This window comes from Epinephelus lanceolatus, chromosome 16, assembly GCF_041903045.1.
Source record: "Epinephelus lanceolatus isolate andai-2023 chromosome 16, ASM4190304v1, whole genome shotgun sequence".
NCBI lineage: Eukaryota > Metazoa > Chordata > Actinopteri > Perciformes > Serranidae > Epinephelus > Epinephelus lanceolatus.
This window is the reverse complement of record NC_135749.1, coordinates 11222751-11246647: the sequence shown is the minus strand read 5'-3', so window position 1 is coordinate 11246647 and position 23897 is coordinate 11222751. Positions and strand designations below refer to the sequence as shown.

General features: G+C 43.0%; 1 protein-coding gene across 1 annotated transcript in view; it reads left to right on the top strand.

Moving 5' to 3' along the window:
* Positions 1 to 23897, top strand: part of dlgap3 (discs, large (Drosophila) homolog-associated protein 3) — a 163103-nt gene that overhangs the window by 1173 nt on the left and 138033 nt on the right. The window lies entirely within an intron of this gene.

The window sequence follows — 23897 nt, the reverse complement described above, 5'->3', positions numbered from 1 at the left end:
ACAGGACAGATCTGACATATGGAACATGGCTCATCCACACCATGCAGGTGTGAAGGTTGATTGTGGAAAATTATGGATAAACCGCACACTGCATAAGCTTGATTTGTGTTCATGTAATGCATTTGGAGTTAATTAAAGGAACCTGAGTAGCGTTTTTTCCCCACTGATTACTGGGAATCCAGGCTGTATGTTGCTTAGTGTGTGCACTAGTGCATGTGTGTGTGGGTGGGGGGTTGCCTTAGTTAATGCGTAAAAGGGCTCTGATGTTGTATGTGGTGTACATTAGCTAAACGTCCTTGCATCAAACACCATTGGCCTCCAAAACCTGATTAGGACATGAAACAAAATACATTTGGATATCAAAGCGAAGTGTTGACTGACTGACTGACCAGGTACTGTGGCATGATTAAAGCCAAGGGTATAGATTTCATTTCACCATTAGGGGGGGACACGTATGAAATGGGTGATTTGGGGTCGTCCACTTGAACATTATGAGCGACTAATTCCCTGCATCCTGTGGGGGACAGGATTGAGGGCCGTGTCCCCTGCCCCGAAATCCTCACCTATGATTAAAGCTACAGTAGAGCCATAAATACTGTCATAAGTGTCACACTTGCCCGGTACACTCGAACCCATCCTTCCTCGAAATCATTCAAACCTCAGGATTCATTTTTTATTTTCTGGTATGGTGAGTGAATGTGCCACATCCAGCTGACTCCCTCCTGCACCTTCTTGGTTTCCTCTCGAGTCTGTCCTGCTTGCACAATCAGTTTGCAGAAAGAGCCGGAGACACCGTCCAATCAATTGCACTTTCTGCCTGCAATCTGTCAGATGTGAAATTGGTGTGATGAAACAGCAGGTTCTGTTGTAGCACGACATAGTGCTCATTTTGTCCATCAAATGGAAAAGATGGTTCAGTTTGATGGGGCAGTGGATGATAACGCAGAACAAAGATTGTAAAGACAGTGGAAACAAAGGTTTTTTTGTGTTAACTTATTCACAATACACATCCATAGAAATTGCAGTATTTATATCACATTTCCATTTTTAATTATAACTCATCGCTGTGGGCGTAAATAAAAACTCCCAACAGCAAATACAATCCTTTTCTGTCTTATCAAACTGTCTTGTCTTCATTCGCCAGGAAATACAGGGCATTAAGAAAGCAAGATGCTGTCAAAATTCCAGTTCACTGTGACTTCTCAAGTCTCACTCAACCTTAAAATTGATTTTCAGTTCTTGAACCAAGTTAAAAAAAACAGAATAGGCAATATGGCTCTGGACATTTCTTGCAGTGTGTAGGGTTGAATTTGCCAGGGCTCATTTTGGTGCATCAACACGCATTGCACAAATCCCATTATTTCTTTTCACCATCACATAAGAAGCTCGGTAATGATGCTCCGTCATGATGGGTGCATGAAGATTAAGTACCGTGTTGGCGTCTGTGTAAGGTTTCTGCACACTCCGTGTTCAGGGAGGGGAAAGAGAGGCAGGGAGCAGGACTGGCAACACCTTGAGGATCCATAATAAGATGACAGACACTGAGAGGTTTCAGTTCATTATCCTGCATAATAAGTTGGGACACAAACAATGTCTTGGCACAAAGTTGCACAATGTCCAATAACTGACAGGATATATGATTTGGTCAGTGTCCAAACAACTTATAACATGAATTGATTGTGCTCAACACTGATTCAGTCTTTGCTCATACAAACCCAATAATAAGATTAAATGTCTACAGCCCTGCTAGTGGCACTGTGTGGCTGTACTTTGAGCTAAATGCAACAGCATGCTAACATGGTTATGATGGCATTGCTAACATCAGTGTTGTTCATGAATGCACTAAATGCTCATCTTGGTGAACAGTGAACCAAATGCATCAGTTTGCAACTTATAAGCTTGACTGTGAGCGTCATTCTCGTGACAGTTAACTTTTATTTTATGGCACCCAGTGCACAGACACAACACTGACTGGCTACACAGCTACCAGTACTGATGAAGGCAGTTCATACAGATATTTGAAAGACTTTTATGAACAAAATCAGTATGTTACAGACTCAAATGGAAAAAAAATCTAACATTTAGAACGTCAGAACGTCAGCCATATTGGCAACGAATTTGAAACGACACACTGTTGAAGCATTTTGACCAGTCTTGGGCATTTATATAATGATCACAGGACATTATTTAAATTGACAAATAAACAAAAACAAAACAGAAGACAGGACCATAAATTACTTCATTTTTTGAACTGGGAACTTCAAAATTCAAACAGTGAAACTTTCATCGTGAACTAGTTCATTTTAATCTGTGGGGACTGAACTTTGAATTTGCTCTTGAGAATTGTGAACGTGCATGGTGCAGCTGGGGCTGATGGGAGTGTTATTTGTTTTGCATGTATTTGGTCATAAACCAAAGTATTTAGTATTTAGTATCACAGCACATTCTCACTCCGACCTCGTCATATATTGACGTTTGGTCATGGACCCTCCACGTCCAGATACGACGTGCTAGGTACCCTGGGTGTGTAGGTTGTTGAGGTTCTGGGACACTGTGTCAAGTTCTGCCTGTTACATGAATTGTCTCCTTTCAAGATACACTTCTGTTTTCACAGGAAATTTACCGTTAACATACAGTCTCTTAACATAAACACACTACATCAGTACAATAACGCAAATTGACTTTTTTTTCCCTCTCCAACGACTAACGCACGTGGTGAGGTTTAGGAAAAAAGAACAAGGTTTGGCTTTATTATCTTACGGGATGCGAACACTGGCCTTCCGGGTGAAAGTAGCTGTTTGTTGGACCCATCCTCCACCCCTCACAGCCACCCTACTTGGACTTTCATCGCCTTAACTTTCATCCTTGTCCCGCCGTGTTTCCCCTTGATGCCACCAAGCGCCGTTAAACTATAACGTGATCGGTTGCGTATCATGCCGACGTTAAATGACGGCTTTTTCCGTCTGTGTCTGACACCACAAGTCACTGCCCAAGCACCAGATTTCGAAGACTTTGGAGTGAGACTGGGCTCTATATAATGAACAGATGAATAAAACAGTTAATAGATGAAGGTGAATAGAAAATGTCCAACCATACAAACCAAGTGATGCCAAAAGCTGAGTGCCAAGGTTTTCTAACATTACTTCTAACATCATAAAATAACTCCAGACTTAATTTGAACTTGATTCAAGGTTTGCTTAATGTAATGCACTGAGCATTGAGAATTGTAATGGTTTATAGACCGTCTTCAGAATGTTGGACAATGTTGCATATCAGATTTCCCTGCCATTAATAGCTTCTGTGGAGTTAAACCTTTCAGAATCCCCATGACTTTATTCTCCCAATACTATCTGGCACTGATAGCATATCCCTTTGCAACAAAGCACTTTGTTATCATCTTTACAGTATTTCAAAGCTCCGTGCTGAAAACCTGCAGTGGTGGGAAACCAATACTGGTCTGGATGACAAGGTGAAGGGCTTTGAGGGTTTTCATATTGTTACAGTTGCCTCTAAAGCCGACTGCTGCATGAAAACGTAGGGCAGAGGAGATGGTGTTATTTGAAAGAAAACCTCTCTATGTTGATAAAGTGCATTCATTTAGAATCTAGATGAATGCTGCTGCAGAAAAGCACAATTTAAGGTAGCGGTGGCTGGCTATCCACATATTCCTTCCCCGCATCTCTCTCTCTCTCTTCATGTTTTCTGCTCATCTCTCTGCCTCTCCTTCCCCCTCAGCCCCTGACTCTTATAAACCACTCTGAGTGTTAAGCCATAAAGAGGCCATTTTGCATATTGCATATCAATAAAGAGCATTCAACTCTAGCACTTGGGGTTTTATTGGGCTCTCACAGACACAACCAGCAGATCGGCCTCCATTCATGCACAATATAAGTACGCCATGTTCTGTCATATACGTGCTTTATAGAGGTATGGTTTAAAATGTTGTCCGGTTGATCAAGACATCAACCAGTCCACATGGAAGCAGTTTTTTTGCAGCTGTATCATTAAACATCTAATAGTGTTAAAACAAATCAAAATACAATAACAACGACAGATGTGAAATAAACTACACTCTAAGTGGATGAAAGTCAGCGCGGAGGATAAGATGTGGAGTGGAGTGATAAGAGGCATGGGCGTGGTTCTTGATTTGAATTATTAGGATGCAGATTTTTTTTTTTTCTAGCGTAATAATCAGCTCAGGTTCAGCAGGGGCCACCATGACTGATTCATGCTCTAATCTGACTTGCCTGCTAATATCCCTGTGGTAATTAACGGTATAACATTTACCTTTGCATTAATCAGTGTTTGTAACATCAGTCATTTCAGATGTTGCCTGTCCTGCAGCTGTATCTGCCTCACGGGGCCAAACAGAAAGAAGGAGGGAGATTACTGACGTTATGAAACGCTGGGCGGCAGAGATGAGATGATTAGATGCTGCAGACGTTATTGAAGCTAAAATAACCAGGTGCATGGATGGTTTTTTCTAATGCAGAGTGGAGTCAGTATTGACTGAATGTTGCAGTGGATAGAAAATCTGCTATCCTCAGGCTTGCTGTAGACAAACATTAGTCAAGAACACAATGCATATGCAAACTGAGCAGGTGCATCACTTCGATCTGAGAGATACAAGTCGAACTTCATGAAATTTCATACAGCGAGTCAAACATTTTAAAGGCCCCACTCACCTTCTCCATCCCACATCAGTTAGGAGAGGCAATTTAAAAGAAATGCTTCAAGAGGCTTCAAGAAATTATTTATTTCATGCAGCGTGCACAGTATAGGAAACATTAAAGGGGTATGCCACCAATTTTACACATAACCTCATTAGTACTACTCAGTCTGTTCAAACAGCTGGCTTTAGAGGGAGCTTTCCAAAGACTTGGGGGCATGGATACTGAATGGATCTACCAAGCGCAAGCCCAGGGGCCCAAAGTGTCATATCCCCTGACCTCCACCCGCAAAATTTCACTCAAATTAAAAAGTACTGACCAGGAAGAGACTCAATATGACCATTGAAGGATGCAAAGGGTCTGCAAAGAGACAAAAAAACACCACGAAAGTCTTTGTTTCTGGCTCCTATGTAGGAGGGGTGGTGGTACCTTTTGCATATCTATGTCCAGGGGCCCATTGTCCCATAATACACCCAAGCTTTGGGGCTTACACATCAGGGACCTGAGCCTGGATCGGATTACACTTGACCACAAAAACTAGTTCATGTGATAAGTGAGAACAGTGTGTACCGTATCCGGGCACGATACTCAGGTGTAAACACCAACTGTACCAAAACAGGGAAGTGGACTGCTATTAACAGAGTTTTTATCCAGTTATGAAACAGTCTCAATTCAGTGCTGATGCCTCTATATCAGATGGCGAACAGACCCTAATCTGGCTCCACTGTCGCCTTTGACCTGCAGTCAGAGCTCTGGCAGGAGGTGGAGAGCGCTGCTCCTGACAGCAGCGGCTGTCTAGATGATGATGCAAGTGTACTCGCATGAAGTAACATTAATAATGTGAAAGCTGAGCGGCTGGGGAGCGGAGAATGGGGGGCAATCGCACTTGGGCACAGTACAAATCAATCGTACTTAATATGAAAACACCCGGATAGAGTTACCCTGATGATCTTGGCATGGGCGTTGACCACATAGGTAGAGTCTGACAAAAAGATGCTTTGGTTGCGTTATGAGGAATGTAGAAACCAACGTTTTTGGAACTTGACCCTCACTAGGGACGGACAGTCGGGATAGCTTAACCTCTGCTAAGTTTTGTAACTTAGAAAGTTGGAAGCATACCAATGTACATACACAGGGATTTAGCAGGGAGTGTCAGGATGGTCAATCTAATATTTCTAGAGGCATTAAATAGATGTTCCATTCGTGCTTAATACCACCCTGACATTTTCTAAGTGTGTTTGTAGTAATATTAATGATAATCTTATCCCCTGTGTCAGGAAGGCTTTCTTTTCCCCACTCTCTTTTGGCAGGCTTGCAGAGTTGGCGACAAGACAAACACTAATAAAATAGCAAGGCCTGTATTGTTAATCCAGGTTTGGTGGAGTGAGGGCATCACACACACACATGCACACACATACAGATGCATTTTCATATCCTTCACACTTGCACACTTTTAATTGTAAGCACTCCCCCTCATATCCATAAACCTATTGTTGGAGCTGCTCTTACTGGAGAGTTAGCACCTTGTTTTGACACATCCCACCTCCCATCCCGGGTGATGAGTATTTAATCACACATGCTGCAGGATAACGGGTCAACCCAAACTAAGAAACGCCATCCGTGCAGTACACGCCCACAATAGATGTGCGGGCCGCTCATCGTGCTCAAAATGATGTAATGGAGAGAAAGATACGCGCCCAACCCCCTCAACGCTCCAATACGAACTCTGTGTTTGAATCGTCTTGTGGATGGGACCTGAAACAGAGCTCGCAGGCGAGCGGGAAGGTTAAAGAGGCGAGGGTAATTGCTGTAACCTATCTGGGTGGAAAAATGTTTGCTCGTGTTCCCAGTGTACTCTTCTCTGATGCACTTGGGCATGAAATTGTTCCCCTTTCCACCCTAGCAAGCCCCAAGCCCAAGTCCATTGCCCATTTCTAGCCAGGCGAGTTGGCCTCTCTGCATGTGTGTCTTTAAACGCAGGGGTTGTCTGTTTGCCTTCGCTCGCCAGTGTGTGTTTGTTTGAGCGGTTGTTGTTGATATGTGTGTGTGTGTGTTTGTGAGGGGGTGGGGGGTGGGGGGTAGAGGAGGATGGGTGGGTGTTGGGTGTTAGCTGGCCCTCTCCATTCCTCTCTGACTGACAGAATAAGTGAGCGAACGCTGCAATGATTATGGGCTGCATGGAGAACTGCGGTAGAATGATCACTGAGCATTTCACGCTAAAATCAGAGAGAGAGAGAAACAGTATGAGAGAAGCTGATTCGAGGACTGTGGCTCAAGTGCTTCTGGAAATGAATCATATTAGCATATGTTCATTCATATATTGATAGAAAAATGTGTGTTTGCGTGTGGATAGGGGTGTTTCAGCCTTGCCTTCTTTGACGATTGATGAATTGACAAATTTGTGATTGATGACTGTGAGTCACAGCCATTCATTACGTGGGGAGCTCAACATTATGGCCCCATTCCTCTGTGTGTGTGTGTGTGTGCTTTTCTGTGTGTGTGTAAATCCCTATATTCACAGTAAATGCACAACGGCATAGGATATATCAAACATGCTTCCTGCTGTGTTATGTGCTTGAGAAAATCAGCCCAGGAGATGTGTGTTTGCACTGTATATTCTAACTGTATATTCCATAGTAACTGTCAGGGGGAATACACTCTGCTCATTGTTTCCCATGACAATTGTGTGCAGCAGAAATAATATAAGCAGCCGGCACCCAGTTGTGAAAAACACTTTTTCCTCTGCATGACTGATAGGATGATAGGGCAGCTGTTTCCATGAAAATATCATACAATTACTGTCATCAAAACAGAAATAAAGCATCTATATTTGTACTCTTAGTGAGCGCAAGAATCTGTGTAATTCCATTAGAAGTTTTTAAAGTGTCATAAAAATGTTTTTCTGAACTAAATTGACCGTTCAATAGCCCGACCCCCCCCCCCGAGTTAGCCTACTGTTGCTGTGCTTTCCAACCTCTCCACTGTGACAAGGAACAGTGGTTTTTGTAATTATAGTAATTTTCGAAAGAACAAATCTTCAATTTAACAAAGAAAAAGGCATAAAGATGATGGTTTTTGTGACAACTGTCATTAGCTGTGAGCTAACATTAGCTTAATCACTGACACTAGTTCCATGAGTTAACTGGAAAAACAGCTGACTTTCAATATTTCCACCTGATTAAAGAACCCTGGAAAAGTGCACATGATGGCTGACGTAGACATCATGGTACAGATTCTTGACCTTTTGATGTAAATTATTTAAATAAATATTCTCAGGTCATGAATCAAACATATATCTGTATCATCATTTTTCCCCCTTCATATCTTTTGACCATTCAAGAAGCATCTACTTAATTCATTTGAGAATAATTGGGGTGAGTTTCCAATGTGCACCCACGGCTGCACGAACATGGCAGAGGGGTAAGGATTACCGTGAGTTGACAGCAGCACAGGTCTGGAATACCATGTCCGTTGACTGTAGTCCAGTATATGTATTATGGCAGCAAAGCAGGTATACTGCAGAAAGTGTCCAAAATACAGTGAGTCTAAGCTACATACATGATGTAGTGCCAAAGGTTGAAGCTTAAGTTAACCATCCTGGGTCAGAAACAGTCAGCATTCTCTTCTGTTGATGATGTTGAAGGCTAGTTAGCCAGTCAGCTAGTTTCTTGGGTGTGTTCAGAAATACTCGCTCTGAATGCCGGAGCACTGTCTGGGGATAGGGAGAAGCAGAGCACCAAGAGGATCAACTTAATGGTTCGTTAATTCATGTAGAAATAGAACAACGGCACTGTCATTTAAGTACAGAGCACCAGATTGGATTTATGAACGCACCCCTATGGTGTGTCTCAAATCACATACTTCTGTTAGTACACTTCCATGTAGTATACTATGTGCACTATGTACTCATTGGTGTAGTGTGCTAATTTCGACAGGGTAGTGTTGTCTCAAACCAAACACGGCTGTTGTGCACTCACCGGAAATGACGACCGCAAATTAGCTAGTTACCAAACTAGCATTAGCATTCGTTATTGTTTGCAGTACCAAATTATTACAGACTGCTAAAGTAACCCAACAAACATACTGCTGGCTTATACCCAACAACAGCATAGTGGTGCTTAGTGCAAAAAACATGTCAATTCGTACAATGCAGCAACTTTCACGGTCGCACAGTCCTCTGCTGCTATTTTCAGTAGTGTCCAGTAGTAGTAGAATAGTGGTCCTTCCCCTTCCGCTATGTAGCCAAGATGGCAACCATTGAGGGCAAGAAGTGTCCATAGTTCCACACTCAACTTTTTGACCATTTTGAGTGCACCATCCGGGTACTCATAGTGCACTGCATTTTTCCGTACTTCTCAGTGTGAACGCACTTCTGCACTCAAAATAGTAAGTGTATAGAAGTATGCGATTTGAGACACAGCACTAGTGTTCTAGTATTAGAGAATGCTGCAGAGATGACATTTACTTGTAGGCCATCATGGAAGTTGATATTGCTCTGGTTTCCTCGACAACAAGCCAGTGGGACTTTTCCATTGGATTTTGGATTACTGCAGAAAATAAGCTCTGTGGCAAACAAACGTTCATTATACTTATGGGTTTTGTTCAGCAAGATAGTCTTGGACACCATTTTTATGATTTTTGAAGCCTAAATGGCAATGGGCAGAAGTAAAAAGCTATGGTTAGGCTATGAACAAACTGCACCATGACTTAAAGGGGAACACCACCTAAATTGAGAATTCCAGTATGTAATTTCCATGGCCTAGGGAATCAATCAATATATGAACATGAGCTGCTCTCGCCCAAAGCCAGAAACCAGAGAGTAAGTCTGGAGCTGCTCCACAGACAATGATGGGACCCTGATATTATGAACCCACAGGATGTTGTTTTCCTTTTTATACCCAAATTAACTTTATTCTACTGTCGTGCTCTCAGCTCTGAAACAGAAAACATACCCATACACTCAGAACATTACCCTGGGTGCTCTCAGTGGCATCTCGAACACCTTTCCCAATTCATTGTCTATGGAGCAGTTTTAGAGTTTATACCCTATGACACCACAAATTTGACTTTTGAGTTGTTAATTCTTACTGATATTTTTGGACTGTCTTAGACCCTAGGAATAAAATGTATGAATTTTGAAAATGTGGGAAGGTCCGGCTTCAAAATTTACACGTAGAGTATTTATTGATGTATTTTATGTCGTAGAACAAAACGTGAAAGTCTCTTTTGTTAACCACAGACCTTATCTCAGGCATCTAACCAAAACCCATTCAAACAAACCCATTGACTGTAAGACCAGGGAACTGAGCTAGAAAGCTAACTCATCTCTGGGTTACTACTGTAGTTAGTAAGCTAGTTAGCCAGAGCAGGCTACCATGCAGCTCAAGTTAGAGCTGATAAACACACTTTTTTAGTCAGTTTCTTTTAATTTTCTGTCTTTTGCTTTTAGTTAAATGAAAAAAAAAGCAAGTGGCATACATGCTGAAAAGCATGTAGCCCGATTCATGGAAAATCCTTGAAACAAGCTGATTGATTTGATATGAAATTATCTCTCCCCAGTGGCAAGTAAATGGCAATGAAATCAAAAGACATGAAACCAGATTAAATGATGTGTTAAACTGGATGTTTTTATGGTCGAGATGTGGCTTTCCCCTCACACTGGCACCATGAGAGGAATGTGTTTCACCTGAAGATGATCAGAGGATGGAGGAGCAGAGGGGGAAAAGCACGAATAAAGGAGGGTGGGATGATGGCCTAATGGAGTGGATGAGCAATTGCGTCGATGACTCAGGATGAAGGGATGGCAGTGATTTGATGAATGGGTGATGGAGGGGAGCGAGGTGGGAGGGAGAGAGACATGAAATGATAGAGAGGAGTAGTCTTTAAATGCTACATGGTACGGTTGCTATTCATTTCATTTACCCCCCGTTCTCTCCCAAAGGTACACCACTTTTTAAAATCTCTTTCCTCCTCTTTTGCTCAGTTTCAGTTACTCAGTCCTTCCTTCATTTCCTCGCCTTCTCCTCTGGCTCTCTTCCTGCCTTCTATCTTGTCTTCCCTATTCTTTTGGCTTTTATTTCTCACTTTGCATTCCTACCCTTTCATGCTGCCTCCTTCCTTCCTCTTTCTTCCTTCTTCCTTCACTTCATTCATCATCTCATTCTCTCCACTCCTCCCCCATCTCATCTTCTGCCTATTTCCCTAATGCCATCTTAATATCTGCCTCCATCACTTCCAACCCTGCCTCCATTTTCTAGACTTTGTCTCCCATTTTTATTTTACTACATTTGTCTAACTCCTCAGCCTTACTCTAATAGCTGTCATGCTTAATTCCTCCCCCTCCTTTGTCCTCATCTTGTTGCGACCTCTACCTCTCTGCCTCCTTGTCACCCCCCCCTCCTCCCAACAATAACATTTCAGCCTCCCCACCCTCTCTCTCTGCATGTTTTCCTACCTTTTTTGCATCAGGCAGTCCCTTGCCTCTTTTCTGTGGCCCTCTCAATCTCTTGTAAGCAGGGCAGGTGGCAATGCAAGTACATGCTTTCAGTGGGACATGCCTGCACTCAGATTTAAATAGATAATGGCAGAGCCCTAGTGCTTGTTGGGCCTTCTGAATAATGCAGGAGATCCTGAAGGCATTGTTGCCAGGCATCGCTGATGGTGACATGCATACGCCAGCCCGCAAGCTTGCAATATTGATATCAAGAGAGAAAAAGGGACTCCGCGGCAGTTATTTTTATTTTTCCCCCTATATGCCAGCTTTGTTCTTTCTACTTATACTTGACCCTTAAGCTGAAGAGAGCGTTCTTCAATGAACAATGACAACATCATCAAATACCCAACGATCACATATGACTCTTGTCCATTGGGAGCAAAGTAGGAATCAGCGTTACATTATTATCGAGCCACAGTCTGCAGAGAGAGATCGGGGTGGTTTGATGCTCTAACAAAATGTTAGGCGCTGTCATGTGAGACAACTGTTCATTTCCAATTTCCTGCATCAACATTGGTTTCTTTAAGGTGCGGACACACCAAACCGACATCAAAGAACTAGTGGCGACAAAAGCCAACTGTTGCGTTGTCTACGTTGCCTCATGTCGCCTCACGTCACCCTGTGTCAGTTGCATTTGAACACACTACACGGACTACATCCAACGGCCAAGTGGCACGTACGTTCTGCGCCTGCGTGAGAGAGAGCGGAGTGACAGAGTGGTACATCTTGACAGCTGAGGTGTTACCTATCTGCGCAGCCGAGCACTGCAGGAACTCCACAGACTGTTACATTCACACGGTCCCGGTGTTTCCTCCACAGGCTCCACTTCACTCAGCTTCACTCAGCTGCCCGATAAACCCGCTGCTTCTTCCCACTTTAACCTGAATAAAAAACAGGGCTTGGTGCTCCGTTTGGATCCAAACGGAGAGCCGGGGCTAGCTCAGAGACTAGCGGAGGCTAACTGGCTAACGCTCGGCTAATGCTCCCAGCTAGCTCCAGTTTGTTATTCAGGTTAAAGTGGGAAGAAGCAGTGGGTCTGTGGGCAGCTGACTGAAGTGGAGCCTGAGGAGGAAGCACTGGTTAGCCCCGGTTTCACTATAGGCAGATTCACTCGCTACAGGGGCGAGGGAATAAAACCTGAACAGCCAATCAGAGTGATCTCTTTCACCGACTAGCTTTGCCACCGATTCAACGTGCTCAATCGGCCAAAAAGCCACCGACACCGAAGGGCCGAAACCCACGGTGTACTTGGTTGGATGTATTCACAAGTAGAAAAAAACATTTAGTACTCAGTAGTAGCCTACAGTCCACCCACATGTTACATGACTGCCCTACATGATCTAGTTATGAGGATTTTCCCCGTATTAAGATTTGAATACTTTGCTGTGTGAAACAAATTTGATTCATTATTATGTAAGGTGACGTGAGACGAGGGATTGCTGTGGCACTAAAAATGGTGACCTGCTGCCTCTGAATGGATGTGACTAATAGCAGAAACACTTCATTTTCTAACTACACTGATGACAAAACTGTATTTTATATGAATCAGTCAAATTACAGTGGAACAAGGTCGGGTCTAGTTCAGTTAGAAAATAGTGAGGATTTCTGCTCAAGCCTACAAAACGCTCTGTCTGAAAATAGAAGAGTCCAGCCATGACTCATTTTTGTGCATGATTGGAGCCCTCAAAGGCTGCAGGTGCACGCCATGCACGCTGCTGGTTTTGGGTACTGGCAACATTGTCTACGACATGTCAGTGCAAGGTGGACATGCAGAGAAGTGTGGATACATGTCGCAGATAAACACCCATAAATCCATTTTGGAATCGTAGAAAAGAATGAAAGTTCATGTACGGCAGCTAAACATGCAGAACTGCCACTGTGGGAAGTTTTTTTTTTCATGCCCCTGTGCTGGCGAAAGCCAAAGCCAGAGGCATTATGGTTTTGGGTTGTCCGTCCCTCCGTCTGTCTGTCTGTCTGTCCATTCCATTCTCCATTCTTGTGTAGCAATATCTCAAGAACGCCTTGAGGAATTTTTTTTAAATTTGGCACAAATGTCCCTGGACTTAAGGATGGACTGATTAGATTTTGGTGGCAAAAGGTCAAATTTCACTGTCACCTCACAAAACATGTTCTTGTCCCTAACTCAATTTTTCATTTGTTAATTATTACAAAATTTCCACACAAAAGTCTGATCGGATGAAATGATGAAGTGATGACATTTCATATCCAAAAGGTCAAAGGTCAGCTTTACTGTGACATCATTATATTCTGCAAAAGTACTTCTCTGACCATTATTTAACGCTGTACTTCAGGAACAGAGGATGAGACATTTGGTCAGATAATGAATTTGACATTAATCTAAAGCACCTTCAGACTGTGCTGATTGTATAGATCCTCTGTGCTGCCTGGTTGAATATGTGTGTGAAGCATCCACATTTTGGAATGCATACTGTAGCTTTTGTGCAGCAACATCCATATTTGATGCATTGTATTGTACTATCGTGGCTACATATGAGTCTGGACAGACATGGATGTAAATTGCAACTTGACTGGTTGGTGGAGGCATACATGTGACGGTCACTGACTCAGAGCAATCTGAACCACAAGCACGACAAGAAACAATCAGTTCAATTCAAAGTCCAAAGGGTTTAATCCAACAAACAGGCAAGGGTCAGAACCAGAAGATCAGTCAGAAAGAGCAAACCTAAGGGGTGAGGCAGGGAATCAGAGTCCAGGGAATCAGGCAGAGTTACACAATTTTCAGTTGAAAAGGTAAGGGCTGGAATGCTAGCAAGAAACTAAGACAATCTGGCAGAGGACAAGGGGAAATGGGCTGGTATATGAGGAGCTGATGAGGGAATAGAGTGCAGGTGAGGAGATGGGCGGGGAACTGATGAGGGAATAGAGTGCAGGTGAGGAGATGGGCGGGGAGCGTCAGGTGAAGGGAATGAATGAAGGCCAGGCATGGAGGAATGGCAGGGTCTGGAATGACATGAGAATTAGTCACCAAAAACAAACTACTGAGTGGGAGGATTCATGACAATACAACCGTAGGGCAGTAATTCAAGCACTAACCTATTGACATCCAAGAATATACACAGCCAATTTATATACTATGTGTGACAGGTGACACGTAGTACTCCATTTTAAAATTCATTTATCAGCAACTTGATAGCTGGTGCAGCCACATTTATTTTTGGAATAATAAGGAATAATAAAAATGAGCAATCACAGCACAGACATTTTTTTAAATGGAGTACACTGTTTTTCATTATTAATCACCGTAAATGGGGAAAAATACACTGTGGTACTGTAGTTCAAAATGTCAAATGAATCATTCGTTTTGAGCATTTAAAAAATAAAATCCCAGAGTCTGCAACGAATAATTAGAAATTACTTACAGTCTAAATTTAAAGCTGCTGAGGTGAAGTCATATGCTGAGGTTGGAGCACCAGACCAGATATTACCAGGGACGCATTGATTATCTTCTGTGTTGGCAGTGGTACAATTCATGACAGTGGGGTTTTTGTTTGGTTTCAGATAAACAAATTTGAGTACCACACATTGTTACCTGCTTTAGATTCTCCACAGTTTACGGAAACCACCTAAGTATAATTAATTCAGTTTTACTGGAACAATGGTACAATGGTAAACAAGCGGGATGAAAACAAAGTGGTTACTGTCTACCTTTGAAGAGGCCCTAAAGTCCAGCCCAGTCCTGCATAAGAAAAGTCTTTTTTTATGGTAAAATTAATCCAAATTTTCAATATTGTGTCAAGACAATTGCTAACTTTCAATGCTAACATCTTTAGTCAAATTGGCCGCAGTTCTGCTGACATAAACCAATGGGACAGCCCCCTGGAGTACAGCATGAACTCCCAGTTTGGGCCAATGGGCTCTGTCTTTCTCTAAAATCATGGCCTGGTGACAATCATTACGTAACGTGACGTATTTTGATTAATCGATGGGGTACAAAACCAATACCATTATCATTAGATTGCCAAGAATCTCCTTTTTCCGGCAGTGTCTTGGTCTGGACCCAGATGCAGAGGGACGCTAAGTTAAAGAAGGGGACGCATTCTGGTCCTTATGCTAACAAGGTGATTGCGTCCCCCATCGTCATCATTCTTCACTCACATTGCCCTTTGTTTATAGGTGTCATTGGTGATCAGGAGATAATGCCATTGGAGAACTTATTAACCACTGAAACCCGACCACAAAGATAAGATCACCAACGCACAGTCCTCTTTATCTCCTCCTCCTCTGCCCTTTGATGGTGGCTGATCTGGTCATTTGATCTCATGTCATGCTTTCTTGAAACCTAATCATATGGGTGATTGTTTAGCTTTCCCACAAGCCACTGCACTAATAACTATCAGTGTTATCCATTCCGTCATGAGCGCTAATCCTCTGGACTGCTGGGCAGCTCATCTGAGATTGGATTGTCTATCAGAATGATTTGTAACACCTGCAGTTAAATGGAAAGACGGAGACTTTAAAGACTCTTTTCAAATGTAGGTAGATTTATTAGCCCCTGACTTTTTGTGCTTCTCAGCCTTTTCAAGGTTTTAAGGACAGTGTCGCAGAAAAAGTCATAGGAAAATATCATAAAGGGAGAGATAAGTGGAGCTGTAAGAAAGAAAAATATGCCCCATTGTCTCCTGGTATCCTTGCTGCGAGCTATGCACTGGTGCTGGAGGAAAGAAGGGGGGAAAGAATAGAGAGAGAGTGTGTTGTGTTTGTGATCTTATCTTGTTATTTTCTCTCCTGCTAGTTATTCACTACTTCTTCTGTAAAGCCTGCTCCTGGAGGGCGCCTCTTACTTTTCAAGAATACAGGGTTGGTCCCTCAGGGGGGCATTTTAGGGAGCGGTTTGTGTGTGGGCGCCTTTGACTGTCTGTCAGAGAGGAAAGGAGATGGAAATGGAGGAGAGGAAGGACTAGACGGTGTTTGATCAGTGCGGTGCTGAGTCACCCCGGGATGTGATGGAGAGATTGGTGCTTTGCGATGGAAGAGAGGAAGCAGAGCGAAAGAGACAGACTAAATGTGAGTTTTGAGAAGTAAAACGTCCGTGGTCTCCTTCCTCCTTCAAGGCGTGTCTCGAAGAAGAAACACACATGCAGACACATATGCGGAGCACACAAGTCTTTTCCTTGTCTCTGTCTCTGTGGGGGTCTGTCTTTGAGTCGGAGTGTAATCTGTAAGGTAGATGAAGCAAAAATCCTGTCGTACGTTTTGCCATCCATCAGAGGTATATTACTGTGTGCGAGAGAGTCTGCTGTCAGCGGTGTTTTCTCCGGAGCTGACAAATGCGGGGCCCTAAAAGCTCCACTTTTACACCTCCGACAATACCGAGCCTGCTCCAGGATGATGTTGTGTAGTGGGATTTGTTACTGTGTAGTCACAGTGCATGTCACCAGAAATACATAAAAACAGATTTACATTTACCTTACTGCTTATGTTCCTTTCGCAGCAACACAACACTAAGTTCGGGGTTTACTCCAGACTTGTTTTCCTTTTCCTTCATAGTGGTGATGTATGGAATCAGAATTTTTGCAGCACAGTGAAATTATACAATCAATACATTTGATAATACATCCTTCAAATAAATTATATGGGTTAAATATAATCATAAGTAGAAGGCAACACACACACCACTTGCCTTGTGTCCTTTGTGATGCAGGAATTTATATCCCCAATTTTCTGTTTTCAGAGAAAATAGTGAAATCAATCACACATGGTAACCTCTGCACTGATTTAATTTCAAAAGTGTCAACGTTTTGGCCCAGCCCGCACTTACCAAAAAAAGGTTGAGTGTGAGCTCATAGTATGACCCATACTTATGTTTATTGTTTGGCAGCTCCATTACGGGGGCAAACGAGAAAGTGACATAACCGTACATAAAAAGCAACAGTTTGCCTAAGGTTGTTCAAATGTAGAAGGATCCCCGAAAGGATGGACAGGAGGGGTGGTGGATAGGTCAAACAAACACAGGACTTTCACCTAGGAGACCAGTATTCATGTCCCAAAGTCAGTGTTGACTTCTTTTAATAAAAACATAGCCTAGTATGCTAGTATGTGTAGCGTGCTACATTAGTAATGCATGCAATGTTATGTCAGTGACAAAATACTTTGTGCCACAAAAGGTTTCTAGTTTCTTGGATGACCTCTGCGGTTTGCCGCCCATGGATTATATGCAGTAGTGTTTCTCAAGCTGGCCCCACCTGCAAGGTCCCGCTCAAGTCATAGACTTTACATAATGATGATGTCACATGTTTTAAAATAATTTTTCTTGACTCGAGTAAAGTTTTATAAATATAAAACCTCCATGGATTAAGAATTCACAACAGAAAGAGTCGTTATTGAGCTTATATGCATTTCGAGATGTCCTGTCAGTTTTACAGATGTCACTTTTAAAATGGTGTTCATGGGGAAAAAGCTTTTTGTCAAGACATATTCTTGTCTATTCTTGCTTGATATGTCTTGAAAAAGGCTGCTGTAACTGAAACATTGACACTTTTCAAAAATAAATCAGTGCAGAGGTGATATGTTTTCTCTGACCAGCCAAACATAATCGTTAATCTTATTACACAACAGTTATAACAGAATATAATGAAGTCTTACCTGTTGTGTCATTAGCTGAAACACTGTACTATTGCCAAAATGAATTTCAGTGCTGTCGTCTTAAGCTAGCAAGAAATATGGAATCAGCTCAGACCTTATTACAATAACAACTTGTCCAGTGCTAATCAGTTCACGACAGAGTAACTCCATTTACTTGACACTTTTTGAATTAGCCAAACACAACATTTATTTAAGCCTGTTTATTTGATTTTTTCCAGCTGATGGAATTCATTATTTAAAAATAATAATCTGACAGTTGAATGAAAACAGCTTGAACACTGGAATTGCAAGTTTGTCATTTATATTGTCCCCAAAGTAAAACTGTACAAACTCTGCAACATGTCATTATAACAGCAATGCTAATTTACAGTCGGGGCCAGTTCGGGTTAAATGTGGTGCGTCTGGAGGAGTGCCAGAGGCAGTGGCAGCTGCCAGGACGAGAGCAGGAGGGGCCCACAGCTGTCACACAGCTCTGACCTGACTGAATACAGGGGGAGCAAAGGTCCAGTGGCCTGACATGATACTGCAGGGACCCTGACCTCTGTCTGCAATGTGACGGCAGCAGCTAATGAGGAAACACACTTGAATATGAATCATAATTATATATATAATAGAATTAAATACAGGGGTGAACTTATCTTTTTATTTTGACAGATATGTGGGACAATGTCAGCAGTAGTGGTACAATTATTTTAACTAGTAGAAATAACACTTACAGTAGAGGTTGTGGTTGTCGAACACACAGCAAAAGTTATTTAATACTCTATCTGACCCCTGGCTGTGTAAACAGTGGTGGCAAATGCAGTGCCACCAGCAGGCGAGAGGTGAGAGACAAGCTCCACAGGGGGGCCACACTCCCAAGGCGCACACATGCACACACACACGCACGTACACACACACCCCTGCCACTGTTACAGTCAGTTGCATTTGTTGGCTCACCGGAGGGCTGCAGGACTAAGGCCATTAGAGACTGAGCACAGCCAGAGTTCTGGTACCTACAGCACCCGCTAATGGAATACATTCACCACCCCTATGAGTGAGTGTGTGTGTGTGTGTGTGTGTGTGTGTATGGGTATGTGCGTTTTAATGTCTACGTGCAGTTCAACACATCAAAACTTCCAGTGTATGTATTATATGTGTTGCTGCCTGTAAATGCATGAATGCATACATTCCCACCATTCCTGTCATGCTACTGGTTTCCAGCTCACCCCCACTATTGGCTGCACTCATCACCGATTCACTATCACACACTCCCTCACAATGATTACTGTCGGAATGCTCGTACAGTGTTACAGATAATTGCCTGTGGGTATTTTGTGAAGAGGATTGGTGCTATTGCTCGGTCTATTTATTGATTTTGATAAGCAAATAATCATTTAAGTGATTCATCCAGGAAGAATTCAAATGTTTGCTTGTTCCAGCTTCTCCTATGCTGATGCCTTCATTAGTACTGTTCATTATATAATGATTTAAGGGCTACATGTTTTAGTAAAATGTCCTTCAGTTTCAGTGTTAGGCCTAAGTTACTGTAATCATTGCCGTCTTGATTCTCCCATTGAGCCTTGTTTTGTGCTGATATGAGTGCATATATGAGGTTAAAAGGTTTAGAGGTTATTGTTAATTTGAAATTACGTGGTGCCACCTCAAGCTCACATGGTAAAGTGTGCACCCCATACAGGTTTAGTCCTTTGCAGCAGTGAGGCAGCCCTCCCTCTCTCTCATGTTTCCTGTTTGTCTTTACCTGGCCCTATCAATGAAGGTAAAAACTTAGGGCTCTAGTTTCCCGGCGCAGTGCAGAGTGGCGCAGGGTGGCGAACCCCGTGCAGAGCTAGTTTCGAGCAGCGCAACCTGAGGCGCGCTCAGTTTGGTAGTTTGGCAGACCGAGGTGCGCTGAGATGGGTGTGGCGGCGCAGCAGGGGGAGGTGTCGACAGATCCAGCTTGGCGCAGTGACAGTTTCATGCCAAAAGGCTTCGCCGAAGGTGCGCTAAAAGCTTGCCAGCTGAAACCAGGTCTACTGTCAGTACAGGCGGAGCGCAGCTGGTGTAAGCTGAAGTTTGGCTGACCAGCGGACAGTGCGCACATGTCACCAAAACCTCACAGGCAGCTTTTCCAGAATATCAGGCACATTAACGATGCAATAAATACCCAAAAAAACACTATTCAATGCAACTATCTGCAATCAGCACATAAATGTATCTCTATATCGACTGTCCTGTCACATCTGATGTCAGATCAAAGGGGATTGGCACTGTTTGGCACGTTTGGCACGTGTAATGGAAACCCAACCTGATTTGATTAACACAGTTGTAAACTAATGAGTTCACATCCCTCTCAGCCAACCACAAACAGCCACAGCATCAGATAGGGAGTATATATTCAGCATCTGTCATCTCAGAAAAGTCAAAAGAAAAGAAACAGAGTGAGACTGCGAGAGAGAAAGAGAGAGTGCGCGCGCACGAGAGAAATGCAACATTGATTTACAATTGTGGTGACCTCCTCCCAGGCTACCTTTGCATCATCAGCCCGTGGAGGTCTGCTCGCAGTTCCATATATTCGGACACTGCGAGCTTGGACCTCCTGGACCAAAACATCAGTTTTCTTCTGGGAGAAGTTTGGCCGTGCGACGCTGCTGCTCTCTTCTGCCATGGTGAATTGAGTAAACTCTCATTACGCCTTCGCGCGGCGCATTTAAGGGCGAGGAGAGGGGCTCATTTGATTGGTGTGATGTGTGTAAAACCCACTCCACGCCTTCTCTCCTCCCTCTTTCCGACTTGCGCAGGTAGGAGGGACAGAGGTGGGAAAGAGGAGTAGCTGCGCCAGGGCGCACGGTGTGCCAAACTTGCAAAATCCGCCTGGCCACACCCAGTTGGTGAAGCGCAGGTGCGCTGTGCCTCCACCTCACCCGGTCTGCGAAACTAGAGCCTTTAATCTTAAAAAATGTGACAAGTCGTGTACCAAATAACTTTAAGCAGGGAGTAATTAGGTAAAGTACTGCATTGCTCTTTTTTTTTTTTTTCTAGAAATAATGAGTAACGTGTAAGACATTACTTTTTTTGAGTAATGACCCCAACTGGGAAAACTGGAGGTCGTTGGTTAAAATCTAATGTATGTAAAAAGTTTTTTATCTTGGCAACAGCATTTTTAGTGTCTTGTAAGAGTCAATGTATTCTCATAGAGCAGTTTGTATGAAATCCTACAAATTACTAGCCTGGCGTGTCCAGACCCAATTCCCAAAAAACGCGAATGGGTCTGGACACGGAGTGTACATTTCCTCTATTCCCGAGGGGCGATATCAACGGCTGTCACTCAAAGTGCCCCTTCACGCAATTGGAAAGACGGAAAACCAATCAGAGTAAATGAAACGTGTGACATAGGCTAGCACAACGCCACTGTAAACAGACCAGAAAGCTGCAGCGGAGATTAGCTGTGATGATGTCTGGGAAAGAGTGTTGCCGTCTTTGCAGATTTCCTCCTCACTGTGGACTCCGAGTTGCATGGCTGTGATTCCCAGCTTGGTCGCTTTCCTGACCTGCTCCTCCATGAGAGCAACTAGCAGAGAATAATAGCCACTGGGTTTTCACTGAGTCCCATCTTTTTCCCGATCAACCGAGCCAGTTGGTAAATTAAACGTTTACCAAACCCCGTAGGAAGGACGGCAAACACATCCTTTTTTCCAATAAAACCTTTCAATGCAGCCATTTGTTCTGCTTTTAAAGAAAATATACATTCCAATCCGTTCAACACATTTACCATTGCAGTTTCAAAATCAGTAGCCATGTTGGTTGTTTACGAAATGCATTCACTCCACTCCTTGTCCCTCCTATTCTGATGACGTGCCCGCCCCAAAGTAATAAACGGTTGTGATTGGCCAGGTAAGCTTTAACCAATGCCAGAATGCGCCTTAATGATTGCATGGCCAGACTGATCTGCAGAGCGAAATCGAATATGAGCTCACAAGATCAGGATGGTTTCACCAGGCTAATGAATTACTGCCCCACAAATGACATTACATCCTTTATGTACAATAAGATAATTGATGTAAAGTTGAGGAGGTTATGTTTAAGCAGGTAAAGTTACTGAGGTTAGGTTTAGGAAAAGAAACGTGCCGAAGATGTACCTTAATGCGACTCCAGGGAAAAGTCCAGAGGGAAGGTCCAGGTTTTTATTCCCCATCCACCACCCCAAGCAATGTCCTTACAAGACCGTGCAACGACTTCAATGTTTACTCCCATCAGTGCATTGGTCACATGATCACAACCTTTTCACATACATGGGCATTTGGGTGCATTACTTTTCATAGGACACCATATGAACAGTTTGTGAAAACAACCTGTAAGTGCACATGGCTTTCAGGCTGTTGGACGAAACAGGCTATTTGAAGATTTTGGGCTTTTGGAATTTGTGATCGACATTTTTTGCATTTTATGGAGAGCATCCAAGTCTAAGTGATCAATCAGCAAAAAAAAAAAACGGTCAATTTTATCAATCGTTAAAATAATCAGTAGCTGAATAATTGGAAGCATTGATCTACCTATGCCAATAAAACCAACTGGGCTTGAAAGCGTAGTCTTTCAGTCCAAGTCATACCTTATTTAAATGCTGAAACAGATTGTGCTCTCTACAAGCTGAGAGCACCTTATTATCTCATATCAGTAAACTGATATGGTTTCTGTGCAGGTTTCAGGTTTGGAGTTGTGAGCCACAATTTTCTGTTTAATCGTTCAGTTCCATTTCAAAAGGCAGTTAAATGACCACTTCAAATTGTTAGCTGTGCAGAGGTTAAATAGGGTTTTTAAAAGCTCTGTGTTAGATTTAGTTTTGGAAGGAATTAAACGAGTGATGTGGTCATGTTGCGGCGTGTGTGTGTGTGTGTGTGTGTGTGTGTGTGTGTGTGTTTGTGTCCTCTGAGCTCACATTGCTGCACCCTGGGCAACCCAGTGTGACCATTTTCTCTGACAGCTGCTGTGCACTGGTGTGTATGTTTGTGAAAGTACAAGTGTGTGTGTGCACTTTGAAAATAAATCCTTTACCTCATATATATACGTAGCTTCCCCTCCAACTTATATGATTCCACCTGTCACTCAGTCTTGACATTTTATAACTTCCCTTCTCTCTGCTCACCCCTTCCTCTCCTCTCCTCTTGTTCCTCTCTCTTTAATTTCCAGCCTCTCATATCAGGGTCTCTGGGTTTGGAGCTTGATGAAGGACAAGGTGAGGGTGAAGGTAAAACCAATGGGGAGTTTAAGAGAGGGTGAGAGAGAGGAGATGTAAGGGTCAGCAGTGATGGAGAGCTTGGGAGATGAGGGACGGGTCGGCAGAAAGGTTGGACGAGGGTGCTGGAACGGAATGAATCAAGGAAGGAGGAGCATGGTGGTGGGGTGAGGGTGAGGTGAAAGAGACGATGGAGAATGGGGGAAGGACAGAGGAGGAGGAGGGGAGGTGAATTAAAGGTGAAATTCTAAAAGGTGGAGGGAGGGCGCAGGAAGCGGGGACCGGTGGAGGAGTGAGTAATAGCATGACTGTGTTCATTTTAAGCCCAACAACATTTGCCATATATTTTTTTCTTCCTCCCAATGGACTGAGTCATTCACTTCACCAATGCTAATAGACTTGTTTTAAGGTTTTTCCATTACATATGTTTGACAGAAGACAGTTTTGAAGACATTTCTTACGAACACATTCATTTGCATTAAAAGCAAGTGGAATCATGTCCGAGCCCTGGAAACTTTACTTCTTGAAAAATACAACTGACTTTAAACTTTAAATTGAGATGGACATCGTTTTGAAGGAATAGTTCGACATTTTGGGGAAATAATCTAATTAGCGTCCTTAATAAAAGTAAGACAATTTAAGAAGGTTGATATCAGTCTCGTGTGCTAATTAGGTACGGCGCTGGAATCAAGATTTCTTTCGCCTAGCCTGGCCAATCCAAACTCTTTAACACAACCTATCTTGTTTGTCAGGAAAGACAGATGTGAAAATGACAAATTCATTTAGCCAATCGTGGAATAGATCATTATATGAATTCGTTATGTGAACCATGATGCAGAATTACCACCGCACTACCCAGCTAGGTCCTCACAAGGTGCTGGAAACATGAATAAGTCCA